The sequence below is a fragment of the Pan paniscus genome, chromosome 17 (genome assembly GCF_029289425.2).
Source record: "Pan paniscus chromosome 17, NHGRI_mPanPan1-v2.0_pri, whole genome shotgun sequence".
NCBI lineage: Eukaryota > Metazoa > Chordata > Mammalia > Primates > Hominidae > Pan > Pan paniscus.
In genome coordinates this window covers 89055742-89072232 of record NC_073266.2, presented here as the reverse complement: position 1 = coordinate 89072232, position 16491 = coordinate 89055742, and the positions used below count along the sequence as shown (strand labels likewise).

The window sequence follows — 16491 nt, the reverse complement described above, 5'->3', positions numbered from 1 at the left end:
CAGGTAAACGTGTGCCATGGTAGTTTGCTGAAGCTATCAACCCATCACCTAAGTATTAAGTCCAGCATGCATTAGCTATTTTTCCTGATACTCTTTTTCTCCCTACTCCACCCCCAATGACAGGCGTCAGTATGTGTTGCTCCTCTCCCTGTGTCCATGTGTTCTCATTGTTCAGCTCCCACTTATGAGTGAGAACATGCGGTGTTTGGTTTTCTGTTCCTGTGTCAGTTTGCTGAGGATGGCTTCCAGTTCCATCCATGTCCCTGCAAAGGACATGATCTCATTCCTTTTTATGGCTGCACAGTGTTCCATGGTGTATATGTACCAAATTTTCTTTATCCAGTCTATCATGGATGGGCATTTGGGTTAATTCTATGTCTTTGCTATTTTATACATATTTCTTAAAGCCAGAAATGATTAGGCTTAGTGAGTAAGGAATGTTAGAAGCTGAGATAGGTTGAAAACTAGGCCCCTTGGGCCAAATAGCCAAATTGTGAATGTAAAGGAAAAATTCTTGAATAATATTACTAATACTACTCCAGTGAACACACAAGGATAGGAAAGCAAAACAACCATATTGGTGATACAGAGAAAGTTTTAGTGGTATGAATAGAAGATCAAACTAGCCACAACATTCCATTAAGCCAATGCCTAATTCAAAGCAAGGTCCTAACCCTCTACAATTCTGTGAAAGCTGAGAGAAGTGAGGAAGCTGCAGAAAAGTTTGAAGCTAGCAGCGGTTGCTTCATGAGGTTTAAGGATAGAAGCCATCACCACACATAGAAGTTCAAGGTGAAGCAGCAAGTGCTGATGTGAAACCTACAGCAAGTTATCCAGAAGATCTAGCTAAAAGCATTGATGAAGGTGTCTATACTAAGCAACAGATTTTCAATGTAGACAAAATAGCCATGTCTTGGAAGAAGATGCTATCTATTGAAGATGACTTCCATAGCTAGAGAGGAGAAGTCAATGCCGGGCTTCAAAGCTTCAAAAGACATCCTGACTCTCTTGTTAGGGGATAATGCAACTGGTGACTTTATGTTGAATCCAACGTTTATTTACCATTCTAAAAATTTAGGGTCCTTAAGAATTATGTTAAATCTACTCATCCTGTGCTCTATAAATAGAAGAACACAGCCTGGATGACAGCACATAAGTTTACAGCATGGTAGACTGAATATTTTAAGCTAACTGTACAGACCTACTGCTCAGAATAAAAAAAGCCCAACAGATTTGTTTCAAAATATTATTGCTCATTGAAAATGCACCTGGTCACCCAAGAGTTCCGATGGAAATGGGCATTGAGGATTAATGTTTTCATGCCTGGTAATATAACATCCATTCTGCAACAAATGTATCAGGGGCATACTTTTGACTTCTAAGTCTTTTTATTTTAAAAAATACATTTCATAAGTCTATAGTTACCATAGTTAGTGATTCCTCTGATGGATCTGGGCAAGGTTAATTAGTAGCCTTCTGGAAAGGATTCACCACTGTTGATGCCATCAAGGACATTCATGACTTATGGTAGATGGTCAAAATGTCAACTTTAATAGGCATTTGGAAGAAATTGATTCCAATTCTCATGGATGACTTTGAGGGACTCAAGACTTCAGTGGAGGAAGTAACTGAAGATGTGGTGGAAATAGCAAAAGAACTAGAATTAGGAGTGTGACTAAATTTCTGAAATCTGATAATTAAATTTGGATGAATGATGAGTTATTTCTATGGATGAGGGAAAAAAAAGAAGATTCTAGAAGCGGACTCTACTCCTGGTGAAGAAGCTGTGAACATTGTTCAAATGACAAAAAGGGATTTAAAATATTACATAAACTTGGTTGATAAAGCAGCAGTCAAGTTTGAGAGGATTGACTTCAGTTTTCAAAAAAGTTCTATGGTGGGTAAAATGCTATCAAAGAGCACAGAAATCTTTCCTGAAAGAAAGAATCAATCTGAGGGGCAAACTTCATTGTCTTATTTTACGAATTTGCCACACCCACCCCAACCTTCATCAATCTGACCCTGATTAGTCAGCAACCATCAATAGAGACCTTCCACCAGCAGAAAGATTATGACTTGCTGGGGGCTCAAATGATCGTTAGCATTTTGTAGCAATAAAGTATTTTTAAATTAAGGTATGAACTTTGGTTTTAAACATAATTCTCTTGCACATTTTATATATAATAATGTACAGTATAGTGCAAATGTAACTTTTAGATGCAATGAGAAATTTTTAAAAATTCAGTTTCACTTTTTTGTAATATTTCACTGTGGATTTCTGGAACGAAATACACAATATCTCTGAGGTATGCATGTATGTACTTATGTGTATGTGTGTGTATATCTATATATATAGATATTAATTTAACAATTAATAAAACTAAAAACAGATGCTAAACATTCAAATCCAGAATTGTTGAAAGCAGAGGCATAATTTCTTCATTTAACATTCATCCAACTTTTTTCTGATACACCAGATTTAAAATAAAATCAGATGGGGCATAAGAAAAGATATTTTCTAAAGCATATCTTATTCATAGCTTTTTAATAAAACTTGAGATTTTGGACTTGGATGTCTTGGCCATCAGCTACCTAACAAAAGGTTATTGTTGCTCAGCTTTAAGAAATGTTATCATTATTTTTCCATTTGACAAGGTAAGACATGAATACAGGTCAGTGCCTATAATAGAAGATGATAAATTATACATTTGAGTTTCATTGCCAATGCTAATAGTGACCATTGCTAAACTAAAATATTTAAATATCATCGATTTCATTTAACAGCAATTACTGTGGCTGTGGCATTGCTAATATGCCCTGAAATCTGAGATGTAAGATAAGAGTTTAATACCAACTAAGTAATAAATATTCTCCACTAAATTCTTACTGAAAACTTAAATAATAAATTATATTATAATTTTCCCAAGTGTAGATATTTTACAGCTTTTTTTAATAAAACGACAAGTACTAATTAGAATTTCAAGAATGTGAAAAATAAGTTTCCGATTTTTCAGGCCCTGATTAAATACTCATATTGTGTTATAGAATTCTTCTAACTTACATAGACTCGAACAGATAATATACAGTACAATTTTTATTGAGAACACAGACTAATGAATTTCCTCAAAATTCATAGCTGAAAAATTTAACTAGAAATTTCAAATCCACCCAAAAATGCTACTATCAAGCTTTTTTTATGGGAGATTGTGAAGATTATTAAAATGATTGTCATAATAATTTAGTTTATTTGTTAGTATACATTATAAGTTCAATACGACTATCAATCAATCAAACAGGTTATTTGCATTGTGTAGAGGCAGTTTAATTTTTCTGCTTCTGCTAATCTTAGTGGGAAAATATAAACGTCTATTATGAGAATTCAAAACCCAATTCAGCCAAATAACTAAAACTCATGGTACCCAAATGGGTAATGTCTCATGCGTTTGTTTTTTAGAGACAGCTTTCAATAGGGGCTTGAAAGATTTTTAAATCTATAATTTAGTACATGCTCATAATAATGTCTTTAAGTCATTTCATTTTGTCAATGTTTTAAATAGTCATTATGTAAAGAAAAATGTCAGGTAGTATTGAATCAGAAAGTGTTGAACCTGGCCAACTCAGATGACAATCTAGAGGGGTTGACTTCAAGTTAGTTTATTCTCCTTTTACTCAATGTTTTCAATGCTACGTAAAGCCTCAAATATTTTTATTAGAAACCAAAACTTTTCATTTAAACAGGTGCATATGATCAAATGACATAATTACCAAATATAATAAATATTGGCATATTTAAATAAAACTATTGAAGTACTTTTCTAATTTTATCTAACTGGACCCTCCACATACAACAACAATTTGGCCACCACCACCATCCGTTAGAGACACACACACACACATACACACACACACACAACTATACAGATTGAGTATCCTTTATCCAAAATGCTTTAGAATAGAAATGTTTTGTATTTCAGATTTTTTTAAATGTTGAAATATTTGCATACAGGTAATAAGATATCTTGGAGATGGGACCAATGTCTAAACATGAAATTTGTTTGTTTTATATATACCTTACAAACATAGCCTGAAGGTAATTTTATACAATATTTTAAATAATCTTGTGCATGAAACAAAATATGTGCATATTAAATTATCAGAAAGCAAAGGCAAGCCCCCCATGTGGACAATCTGTAGTCATCTAGCATTTCCACCATTCTTGACTCTGAATTCATATATTACTAATAAGCAATTCTCTTCTTACATTTGTTTACACATAAGCACTTAATGGTAAAAAGTATGACCTACAGTGATAAAATTATATGTTAAGGGTAACTCAGCAACACAGCACAACACCTGGATCAGCTGCTAGACAACAGCAGCAATGAACAATGATAAACTTTCAGTCTCCACCTATGATGTTATGTTTTGATTAAAGGCTTACCGTACAGTGTGTGTGTGTGTGTGTGTGTGTGTGTGTGTGTGTGTGTGTGTGTGTGTGTGTAAACATCATCAGCAGTTGAGGGACCAGAAAGTGGGTCCTGTAGGGATGAGGAGGCATTCTGCTGGATGGCTTCTTAGAATATTTCCTTCAGAGTCATCTGCCTGATTGACAATATATTTTTCCTTAGAAATCTCTCTTTGATTTTATTAATGGACATGATTTCTTGTTTGATTATGAATATACACTTCACTAGTCCTTCAATTAGCCCATCACACACTTTCACCATGTAATGCATTGGAACATTTTCTGAAGTGTTAACAACGTCATCTTTACTGTACCTATAATAAGAATCAACCTTCGTTCAGAAAAATTTAGGCTATTTCACTATCAGTCAATAAATGAACAACCAGAACCTCATTATTGATGTTAAAAGCTTCTTCAATATCCACATCTTTCAGATTGCTGACATACTATGAAGGTATAATTTTTGCATAAGTAAGGTGGTAAGGCCATTTTTAATTCTCATTGACACCACCTTGTTCATCATCATCATCACTTAACATAATCACAGTCCAGTAGTTGAATCAGGTATGCACACCTGTGTCTTTATTCACTCTGTTCTCAGCATTGGCAACAGCATGTAAGGCATCCTGCATGCTAAACTGCCTTTGAAAACCTTCCACGCCTGTGCCTCTGCTCAATGCTACTAACATGCTATTCAAGGAAGTATTTCCATATTTACGCTTCATTGATCTAAGGATGCACCAGTCACGTGATTAATTGATAAAGTCACATTTAGGAGAAAGCACATAGCATAAACAGTATTTTTATGAGAATTTCAGCTGGAGGATGAGCAGAAAAGTTGTCAAGGAATAACAAAATCTCACAGTCATCATTCAGTCCAATTTTCCTGCAGTAAGCGTGAGCTGCTGGTAGAAAATGTTTGTGAAATTAGACCAAATGTTGTCCCCAGTAATCCACGCATTTTTTGAGAGCACAACAGTGGCCTAGTAGGAAATTCCCTCCTTGCAAACAGTGAGGACATAAGCTTTTGCCTATCACAGCAAGTTTATACTTCTGCATGCCTGCTGCATTAGCAATTGCCAACACAAATTTCTGTCCTTGGCATCCTTAATTCCTACTGGGGCTGTTTCCTCAGCTGTAGTCAGTGTCTTTCTGAGATAATAATACCCAAACGGTGACATTTTGCCAGCATAATAGATTTGTCCTTGCATCATATTCCATCATCGATGACCTTGGCAAGGTCATCAATGAATTTCTCTGCTGCCCCATAATCTGCAGGTGCTTTATCTCCACAAATATTTGAAAATGTAATGTCAATGTCAATGTCTTTTCTTAAATTTCTGCAACCAGCAGAAATATTCCCAGTTTTCCTCAATTTTCAGTTCATCATGATGGTGATAGATCTTGCCTGTCTCATGAGCAGCATGCAATTAAGTGGCCGGGGTTACTGTGATGCTGGTGGATCAGTTCTTTCAATACATGAGCGAGATCTTCATTTCCAGATTTTTGCAGTGTTTTTGTATTTTTCATTAACTTCCATTCATCGATTTCAGCATAGAACTTCAACAGTTTGTTTCTTCAGGCCATGTGTAATGGTATTTCTAACAGCACATTCTTTGGTAAAATATTTCACACTTACACTGCTTCCCAGTTTCTTCAGCATCTTGACTTTCTGTACTATTAAAAAAACATAAATGCTTCCTTTTTTCTTATCACTGTTACCCAAGGGATATCTACAGGCCTTTTTGACATTTTCCGAAATATCTTTGAACTGCAGAACAGAGAAGGCGCAAAAAAAAAAAAAAACAAAACAAAACAAAACAAACAAACAAACAAACAAAAAAAAACACCAAAAAAAAAACTGCTGAGTAACGCAGGTAGGTCTTGGTCCCAAGTGGGGCATTGCAGGGATCCTGTCCTTGGCCATCCAGCCTGCACACGTGCCATTTTACTACCCTTTGTGGAAGTGTTTGTGTAGGGGAATCTGGATATGCACAGAAAAGACATATTACAGCTGAAAAAGTTTGGGAGGCTCTTTTGTTTTTGTTTTTGTTTTTTGCCCGTGAGGATGCTGAATAAATTGTAGTGCACCTTTCTTTTGATGGAGACTATCACAAGAAGTCAGTTGTAAAATTTTCAACTTACGGCATCATGTCAGTGCTCAAAAAGGTTCAGATTTTGGAACATTTAGAATTTCAGATTTTTGGATGAAGGATGCCCAATCTGTATAACATCTTTTACTATTAGATTGTTACATCACTCACTTTCTCTTGTCTTTGAATTTGTATTTCCAGTTAGTATCTTCTACAAATACATAATACATATTTTGATAAATAATTATAAAATATAAACAAAATTGTTTGAAACACATCTCAAAAACACAGATGGATTTTTTCTCATTTTCTTCATTACTAAATAAATGAGACAGATCTTAGCATCAATTCTATTTCTAATATTTTATATTGTTTTGAGAGTTTAGAAAACTTATTTAAATAAATAATCATATAAAAATTGAAGGACTATTCTAAAGCAATATAACTTTATTATAAAAATTATTTCTAGTATATGCCAAAAATTGTCTAGTGATATCTTATTGCTGATGGATCTGTTAGTTGGTTCTTCAATGTTATTGAAAGCAAAGTATTTTAAATCATCTTATTTGCAATATAATTTCTTAGTTTTTATTAATGTATCTTTTCTCACTTTCTGAGAAGTATATGCAAAAGGTTTTATAAAGAACTATAAAATTATCATTAACTTTACCTTTATTCTTTTACTTAGAAGCACTCATTTAACTTAATGTACACAGAACTTATTGAGAAAATAGAAATATTGCTAATTTATCTTTATTGGTTGGTAAAAAGTTTATATCTTATCATGAGCTTTAGATACATCACAGCTTTAAATACATTAGAACTTCGTTAGAACTTTGAAGGTCTATCTCATTCTGTCTATGATTTAGTGGCGGCATGAAAGAGATTAGTATTTTTGGTTATCATTTTGGATGATTCCCCAGAGCTTTTACACCCTTGGCCAATGTACCATGATATGAGTCAGAATGGATGACACATCTGTCTAATTTAAAGGGAAAGAAACCCATCACTCCACGGTAGGGGCTAATACTCTTCAGAAGATTGCAGGTGTGAGAGGGCAGTAGCAGAATGGACAAAGGTGGATGCACACACAAGCAAGTTAAATGCATCTCTGGATATAAAGGCAGGGCCGCAGCGATGTCCTGCTATCAACACCGGTAACCCTCAGTATATGAATCCCTTGGTTAATATTTCATCCTCATTTTATGTATCTGCCATATTTGACTCAGTTGAATATTCCAGTGTGAAACACAGTTTTTAAAAATAATTTCCAGGGCATATTCTTTGCTTTGTATAATGATTTTCAAATTTATATCCCCAACTCTGACTTTCCTCTAAATTCTAGATGTCTGCAGGATATGTATGATGCTTTTCAAATTTATATCACTAACTCTGACATTCCTCTAAATTCTAGATGTCTACAGGATTTCTGTCCTTGTATTTTTAATACGTTTCAAATTTAACATACTGAAAATACAAATTTGATTAATTATTTCCACTCTTCTGCTATTAATCTTACTTATTGCATATACGGCGAATTTGTTCTTCCATGTACTCTGGGAAAATGTTTTGGAATTACTCCGATATTCTCTTTTTATTTCACCCAGTAATAGATTCAGCAAAACAATCCTGGTGTCTCAATTGCCACATGGTATTGAGAACACCAGAACTGCTCAAAACTTATACCATGATAACCTTGGTTCACATCACTAATATGCATTAGTTGGCCTGTTGCAATAGCTTCTTAATGGGTCTTTATGCTTCTAACTTTGCCTTTCTTCCATCTATATTCAACAGAAGAATCAGAGATTTTTCTAAATATAAGATCCTGTCATTTTTCTACTAAAAATATTCCAAAGGATTCTCATGCCTCTCTGAGCTAAAGGTATTTACAATGGCTTAAAACGTTCTTGATGTTCTTTCCCCACCTTTGTAACCATTTGATTTGATCTCCCATCTGCCTCCTCCACTCTAGCTATACCAGCCTGCTTGATATGCCTAGAATATGGTAAATATTTTCTTTCCTACTTCACTTTGCACTAGCTTTTATTCTGTCTGGAATGTTTTTCCATCCAGACAGATACGTAGCTTTCTACCTTGTTTCATTTATGTTCCTGTTCAAAAGTCACATGCCTAAATAGACTTCCTCAGGGTATTTTCTATAACATAACAAAGGCCTACACACATCAGCATTGTCTCTACTTACTGCCTTCATCATGCTCCAGCTTATCTATTACTTGTGTAGCATGTCTTTACATTTATATTGTTTGCTGCCTGTTTTCCTCCACTAGAATGTAAATATCATGAAGGAAGTAAGCTATTGTTCTCTGCCATATTACCAGGACCTAGAATAATATCTAGCATTTAGCAATTGCCAAATATTTTATAAAAATAAGTTGAATGAATACTATGATGTTTTCATTCTCCTCATAGCTCCCTAGCCATTAATTCCCTCCCCTCAACCTCTTATTTTTGGCTTACTTTCTTATTTATGTATGTCTCAATTGTTGATTTTCTGCTGAGTTCTAATTTCTCCTTTTTAATTCATTCTCTGTACTCTCTTGGTTAGATCACTTAATTTTCTACGGCTTCGTCTACGTCACGTACATGTCAGCTCCAATTTGTTTCCTAAAGGTTTAAGACTTATTTATGCAGCTGGTTACTGAATACTTCCATTAGAAAAGCTTAAACATATCTCAAACTAAAAACACCAAAAACGAGATCTTTATATACTCCCACATTTAGTTTATCCACCTGATACCTCTGTGTTAGTAAATGGCAACACCATCTAAACAGTTATCCCATTAAGAACTTTGGTCTGATCGTTATCCTGTTCATCTCTCTCTTCTACATTCATTAAAAACACATGCAGAGGCCAGGTGCTGTGGCTCAAACCTGTAATCCCAGCACTCTGGGAGGCCGAGGCAGGTGGATCACCTGAGGTCAGGAGTTCAAGACCAGACTGGCCAACATGATGAAACCCTGTCTCTACTAAAAATAGAAAAAATTAGCCAGGCATGGTGGTGAGCATCTGTAATCCCAGCTACTCTGGAGGCTGAGGCAAGAGAATCACTTGAATCCAGGAGGTGGAGGTTGCAGTGAGCCGAGGTCACTCCACTGCACTCCAGCCAGGGAGACAAGAGTGAAACTCTGTCTCAAAAAATAAATAAATAAATAAATACATTCAGAAGGTCCTGGCCAGAGCAATCAAGCAAGAGAAAGATACAAAAAGGCATCCAAATAGGAAAAGAAATCAAGCAATCTCTCTTCATTGATGATATGATTCTATACCTAGAAAACACTAAAGACTCTATCAAAAGGCTCCTGGAACTGATAAACAACTTCGGTAAAGTTTGAGGATATAAAATCAATATGCAAAAATTAAGTAGCATTTCTATAGACCAATAACATTTAAGCTGAGAGCCAAATCAAGAATGTAATTCTATTTACAGTAACAAAAAAAAAAACTTAGCAATGTATTTAACCAAGATTGTGAAAGAGCTCTACGAGAAATACAAGCAAGAAAACACTGCTGAAAGAAATCATAGATGACATAAAGACATGGAAAAACATTCTATGCTCATGGATTGGAGGAATCAATATTGTTAAAATGGCCATACTGTCCAAAGCAATCTACAGACTCAATACAATTCCTATCAAACTACCAACATCATTTTTCACAGACTTAAAATAAATTATTCTAAAATTAGGTAGGACCAAAAAAAGATCCTGAATAGCCAAATCAGTACTAAGCAAAAGGGCAAAGCTAGAGACATTACATTACCTGACTTCAAACTATAGTATAAGGCTACAGTAACAAAACAACATGGTACTGGTACAAAAACAGACACATAGACAGGTGGAATAGAATAGAGAATTCACAAATAAAGTCAAACATGAACAGCCACTTTATCTTCGGCAAAGCTGACAAAATTAAATAATGGGGAATGAACTCTCTATTCAATAAATGATGCTAGAATATCTAGCTAACCATATGCAGAAGAATGAAACTAAACCCTTATCTTTTACCATATACAAAAATTAACTCAAGATGGATTAATGATTCAAATGTAAGACTTCAAAATGTCAGAATTATCGAAGAATACATAGCAAACACCATTCTAGACATCAATCATGGAAAATAATGTATTATTAAGTCCTCAAAAGCACTTACAACAAAAACAAAAATTGAAAAATGAAACCTAATTAAACTTAAGTGCTTCTGCACAGCAAAAGAAACTGTCAACAAACAGACAACCAAGAGAATGGGAGAAATTATTTGCAAACTATGCATTCCAACAAAGGTCTAATATCTATAAAGAACTTAAACAATTCAGCAAGCCAAACACAAATAATCCCAATAAAAATGGGCAAAATACACGAGGAGACACTTCTCAAAAGAAGATATACTTGTGCTGTGAATTAACACAGAACAGATGAACCAAATACTGCACGTCCTCACTTGTAAGTGGAAGCCGAACATTGAGAACTCATGGACCTAATGATGGAAACAATAAACACTGGGGACTACCAGAGGGGGAGAAAGGGAAGGGGTCAAGGGTTGAAAAACTAATTATTGGGTACTATGCTCACAACATGGGTGACAGGGCCACTGATATTCCAAACCTCAGCATCATGCAATACATTAATGGAACAAACCTGAACATATACTCCTCAAATCTCAAATAAATTGGAATTATTTTTAGAAGTATGAATGTCACCAGTTTAAAAATACATTCATTGATTAGTTATGAACTCAGCACCCTTCTAGGGTCATGGGATGGATACGGAGCAAAGACAGATCAGCCCCTGTTTTCAACAGTTTTCACTGCAGAGAGTTAGACCGTTCACATTAATAAAATAATCACATTAATTATAAAATCACCACCATTCATTTAAGTTTCTCATATTCATTCTCCTCTCTCCATCCCCATTAAAACTACCTAATATCATATTTTTTCCTAATCCTGGTCTTAGCCTAGCAGATTCCTTTGTCCCTTAGCCCTGACAATTTTTTAATCTGTCCCTCACATTGTACCTGCCTTAAATGTACAATCATCAATGTACACTATTGTACCTGCCTGAAATGTACAATCATCAAAAGCTAGCAATGGTTAAACTCTTGAGTGGTTTCCTGTTATTCTGAAAAAATATCCCAAGTTTTGTGACATGAGATACTAAGGCCTTCACAACTACCTTTCCACTAGCTCTGGTCCTGACTGACTGTTAATTTTCCATGCTGATTATACTTCTAAGTACTGAACATGTCAAAGCCTTTAGGATTGACCTTGTCCCTTCTACCTGAAATTCTTAATCCTTCCTTATGGCTAATTTAGTGTTAGAAACTCTCTCCATGTTTGCATAGCACACTATATCTAACCATGTATTCTAATAATTTTTCCACTTCTCATCTTATGCTGTAATTTGTATGAGTGCAGAGATGTGTCAATTGTATTAATATTCTATCACCAGTTTATAGCTCAGTGCTTACTCTGGAGTGCTCCATGACTTCATTTCAGACATGAAATAGTGAATGCATTAATCAATGTAATCATTCATGTTAATTTTACAGTAGAGAAGTTATTAGCTATTTCTAGTTTTCATATCCATTTGAAATTTTTCTTCTCAAAATTATTCATCATTTTGGATAACTTTTCAAGTACATAATAATACCATTTTACAACAGAGAGGAAAACTACTCCAAACAATTCCCTTTGTGCATACCCTGAAGTTTTTGGAGCTCTAAACCATTTGAGCCATTTTAGCTCCAGCTCTCTAAGAATAGAATTTACACTGCTAACACTAAATATTTTATCCCTGGAAGAAACAGAAAATGGAAAGTACAAAATGTATGTTTCCCCTGACTGTAAACAAAAAATAATTTTCAGGAAACCTTTTGACATCTTTATTCAGTATTTTTTCCCTAGATATTTGTCAAGGTTCAACAGTTTACAGTCTCTTTGTACTTGTCAGACTGAGTTATCTAACAATAAATCCACGTGTTTATGGCTTTAAGTAACGGACTAATTTAATGCACAAAATACTCTTTTTAAAAATTTTTCTAGTTTACTGCATAAAATATCACTAGATGTCAAAAGAATTAAAACATCCAGATTTCACAAAATACATCTTATTTAGGAGTAGGAGTTGCTATTATTCACAGTAATTTTAACAGCAATTCCATTTAACATATTCAAAGACTTACTTATAAATTCTAAAAGTAAGCAGAGAAACTGTTTATTTTTATTTTTTCCAGATTGTGAAGCCTGTAGCTTGGAAGATATAGGACATAGGTGAAAGTGTTTGTACCATTCATTTAAAGGCATAAATGTCCAATGGGTAAGTTAATTCTTAAACTGGTTTTAGGCACATGGTTAAAAAAATTTAAGTCACAAAAGTAAAACAAAAGTTATAGTGTTTATTTTACACATCATCAATGAACTGTTATATGTATTTATTTTTATGGATATATTTGCTGGAATATACTTATAGTTTGACAGTTATTTTCTTTCATCCTTTTAAAACATCAATTATTGTCTTCTGGCTTCTACTGCTCCTTTAAAAATTCAGGTGTCACTGTTATTGTTTTTATCGTTTAAAAAGACATAAATATGCTTTTTAATATTAGATTGCTTTTTAAGTAGTTTTTTTTGTGTTTTTTTCAGCATGGTGTGAAGTGCTTTCATGTAGCTTTATTTGTATGTATACTGCTTAGATTTGCAGATATTTTGCATATGCGATTTGTTGCCTATATCTATTTTATGAATTCTCAGGCACTGATTCTGCAGATATTACTATTTTCTTCTATTAATTCTCTCCATTTCTACTTGAATTTCTTGCTTTTTATCTTGTTTTTTAATCATCTTTTTTGAATACTTATTTTAGAGATTTTGTCTTGACCTTGTCTTCCACCTTATTAGTCTCATTCCTGTTGAAGATAATAGCGTTGTATTTTAAGACCTCTGTCTGATAACAGAGCCAATACCAAAATCTCCATGGGTCCTTTTCTAATGTCAGGTGTTTTTGTAGTTTGTTTTTTGTTTTTTCTCATAGTTTTCCCTCATTTGGTCGTGTATATTTCCCTACCTTGTAATTTTTTAAGGGATACCAAGTATTTGATAGTTGTCATTTTTAATGAATAGCAGGTATTTGAAACTTTGTGGGGGGTTGTAAATGAGCTTACTTTCCTCCAGAAAGCTCTACTGCTTTCTCTGCTCTCATGGTTTCTTCAGGATTCTGGTATCTAAAGTCCTGGTTAACGAAATAGTTCTTTAATGTACTAAAATAACATTTTATTTGATACTTTTAATGCACTTATATCCGTATTTTCTACTTTTTAACATGTTTGCAGAGGGATATTAATCTTCTAGAAGCAAATATATTGTAGCCAAAAGCAGATGATTTAAAATTTTGCCCCTGTTAGGTTGGTAAATAGGTAATGTGAAAACATATAACAAAGCTTTATTTCACTCTTGATGATTTTATGCAAATTGGTAAGAACATTTTCTAGAATATTTTAATATATTTAAAATTCAGAATTATGAATTATTTATAACTACCATTTTTATTTTTAGAAATTTATACTTCAAAAATACTTGTGCAATGGTACAAAGATATATGCAAAGTGTTTTTAAAATATAAATGTAGCTATTGACATAAATAGTGATTGATGGGAGACTTTATATTTATACAATATACTATTAAAAGTACATAGAATGTTTAATTTATAACAGTAAGTATGAAATTTGATCACTGGATTATTTTCACAGTATCCAACTTACATAACACATAAAACCACAACAAACACTTGATTGGGTAGGATATATGTAGTTTATTATGATAATTATGAAAGACCTAAAGTAGAGCTCTTTCATATAGGCTACATAATTTAGAAGTTAAAATTACGTAATTCAGACACAAAAGCATGAATTTGGTTTGCTGTAGGTGTTTTCAGCACCGTTAATGACAAATTAAAATGCAAGTTAAACTTAATTTAGTTGTTTTCCTCTACCAAATAACTCCTTTGTATTCCAACTTTCAATGGCTCTTTGAACTCTTTACATAATTACACAGTAGTAATTTAGTCTCTTTAGAGGAAATCACTTTCAAAAGATTAGATTAAATAACATTCATGGATAAGATGCATGGAAAGAAGGAATAATTACGTTATAATCAATGGATAAGGTTGATTCCTTGACAGTAGATTGTAATCTTTTTCTACTTATCTGGATCATTCTATTCCTTTATTTCACTTTTTTCTCTCAATTAACTGAAAAGAAAGGTGAAGAAATAATATAGATATGGGAATTGATGTAGAAATAGGTAACATATTTTAGATAGCAAGTGAGGGAAGCGTTTCATAGAGGTATGTCCCTAGCTTTAGGAATTCATCTTTCTGAAGGTTTCACTTGATGATAAATAATATAGCTGTAAGTCTTGAATTTGATTGAAATAAAAATCTATGTGTATTTTGTGTTATAAAAATCTAAAGCATAAAGTCATCATTGAAGTTTAATTTTCCGTCTTTGTTAAACCTTGCTGCTAATAAGTATGCTGAAAAGAGGCTCAGAATTTTCTACCCACTACAGATTGCCAGTAATTGATCAAGCAAATCTATCAATTCTAAAGTTGAATTAATTTTTAAAATCAGGGTTTAAAATGAATTTCATACTCATATATTTTATTTTCAGTTATTCGCTTCCTTTGTGTTATTAACTGTAAAATATTACCACACTTTTTTAGGTCATAAAGGTCAAAGCTAATAGACAAAAAAAGCTTCCAGCATGGATGATGAGCAAATTAGATGCCTCTCTGCTCAGCATGAGGTTTTTTCAGCTGCAAAAGTAAAATGAATCAACCATGGAATTACCCCAATGCACTAATAGCTACCGCTGTAGTGGTAGATCGTTATATATCTGGGCAATTAAATTTTAAATGTAAGCAATTTTATAAAATAGGTCAATATTTAATTGTAAATATAAAAATCAAATATTAAAATGATTAAAATAAGGTTGCTTAACTTGTAATTCACAGTTTACATAATTATATCATGGATGGGAAGATATTTATTCATGATATTCCTTTTTGGGGAGGTGAATATTCTTAAAAGCATTAGAAGCATATGTATCACTTAAATAATTCTCACAAAGCAGTTCCTTGCCTGGCTTCTTATTAAAAAATGTATCTCTCGTAGCACACCATTTTAAAGGTATAGGTTGAATTAAGGTAGTTTTCACTGTGAATAAGTCAATAGTGACTTAAAATTGAGGCATTTGGGGATTTCATTTTAGTATAGATAAATTTACTTTTTCATACTTTTTCTTGTTTTCACTCACCCTAAAATCTTCATTTTTATTTCAATCAAAATGACTTAGAAAAAATATGCTATGAAATCTTTTCCTATGCCTATGTCCCAAATGATATTGCCTAGGTTATCTTCCAGGGTTTTTATACTTTTGGGTTTTACATTTAAGTATTAAATCCACCTTGAGTTAATTTTTGTATCTGGTGTAAGGAATGAGTCCAGTTTTAACCTTCTGCATATGACTAGCCAGTTATCCCAGCACCATTTATTGAATAGGAAATCTTTTCCCTATTGCTTGTTTTTGTCAAGTTTGACAAAGATCAGAGAGTTGTGGGTGTTCATTCTTATTTCTGGGTTCTCTATTCTTTTCCATTGTTCTATGTGTCTGTTATTGTTCCAGTACCATGCTTTTGGTTACTGTAGCCCTGTAGTGTAGTTTGAAGTCAGGTAGCATTATGCCTTCAGCTTTGTTCTTTTTGCTTAGGACTGCCTTGGCTATTCGGGCCCTTTTTTGGTTCCATATGAATTTTAAATTTTTTTTCTAGTTCTGTGAAGAATGTAAATGGTAGTTTAATGGTAATAGCATTGAATCTATAAATTGCTTTAGGCATTATGGCCTTTTTCACAAT

At 33.5% G+C, this 16491-nt stretch overlaps 1 long non-coding RNA gene across 1 annotated transcript in view; it reads left to right on the top strand.

Annotated features, from left to right (window-relative positions):
• Positions 1 to 16491, top strand: part of LOC130540985 (uncharacterized) — a 59060-nt gene that overhangs the window by 31889 nt on the left and 10680 nt on the right. The window contains exons 3-4 of the long non-coding RNA XR_008955022.1: positions 12815 to 12897; positions 15301 to 15494. This is a non-coding gene — a long non-coding RNA (uncharacterized LOC130540985). The remainder of the gene's footprint in view (positions 1 to 12814; positions 12898 to 15300; positions 15495 to 16491) is intronic.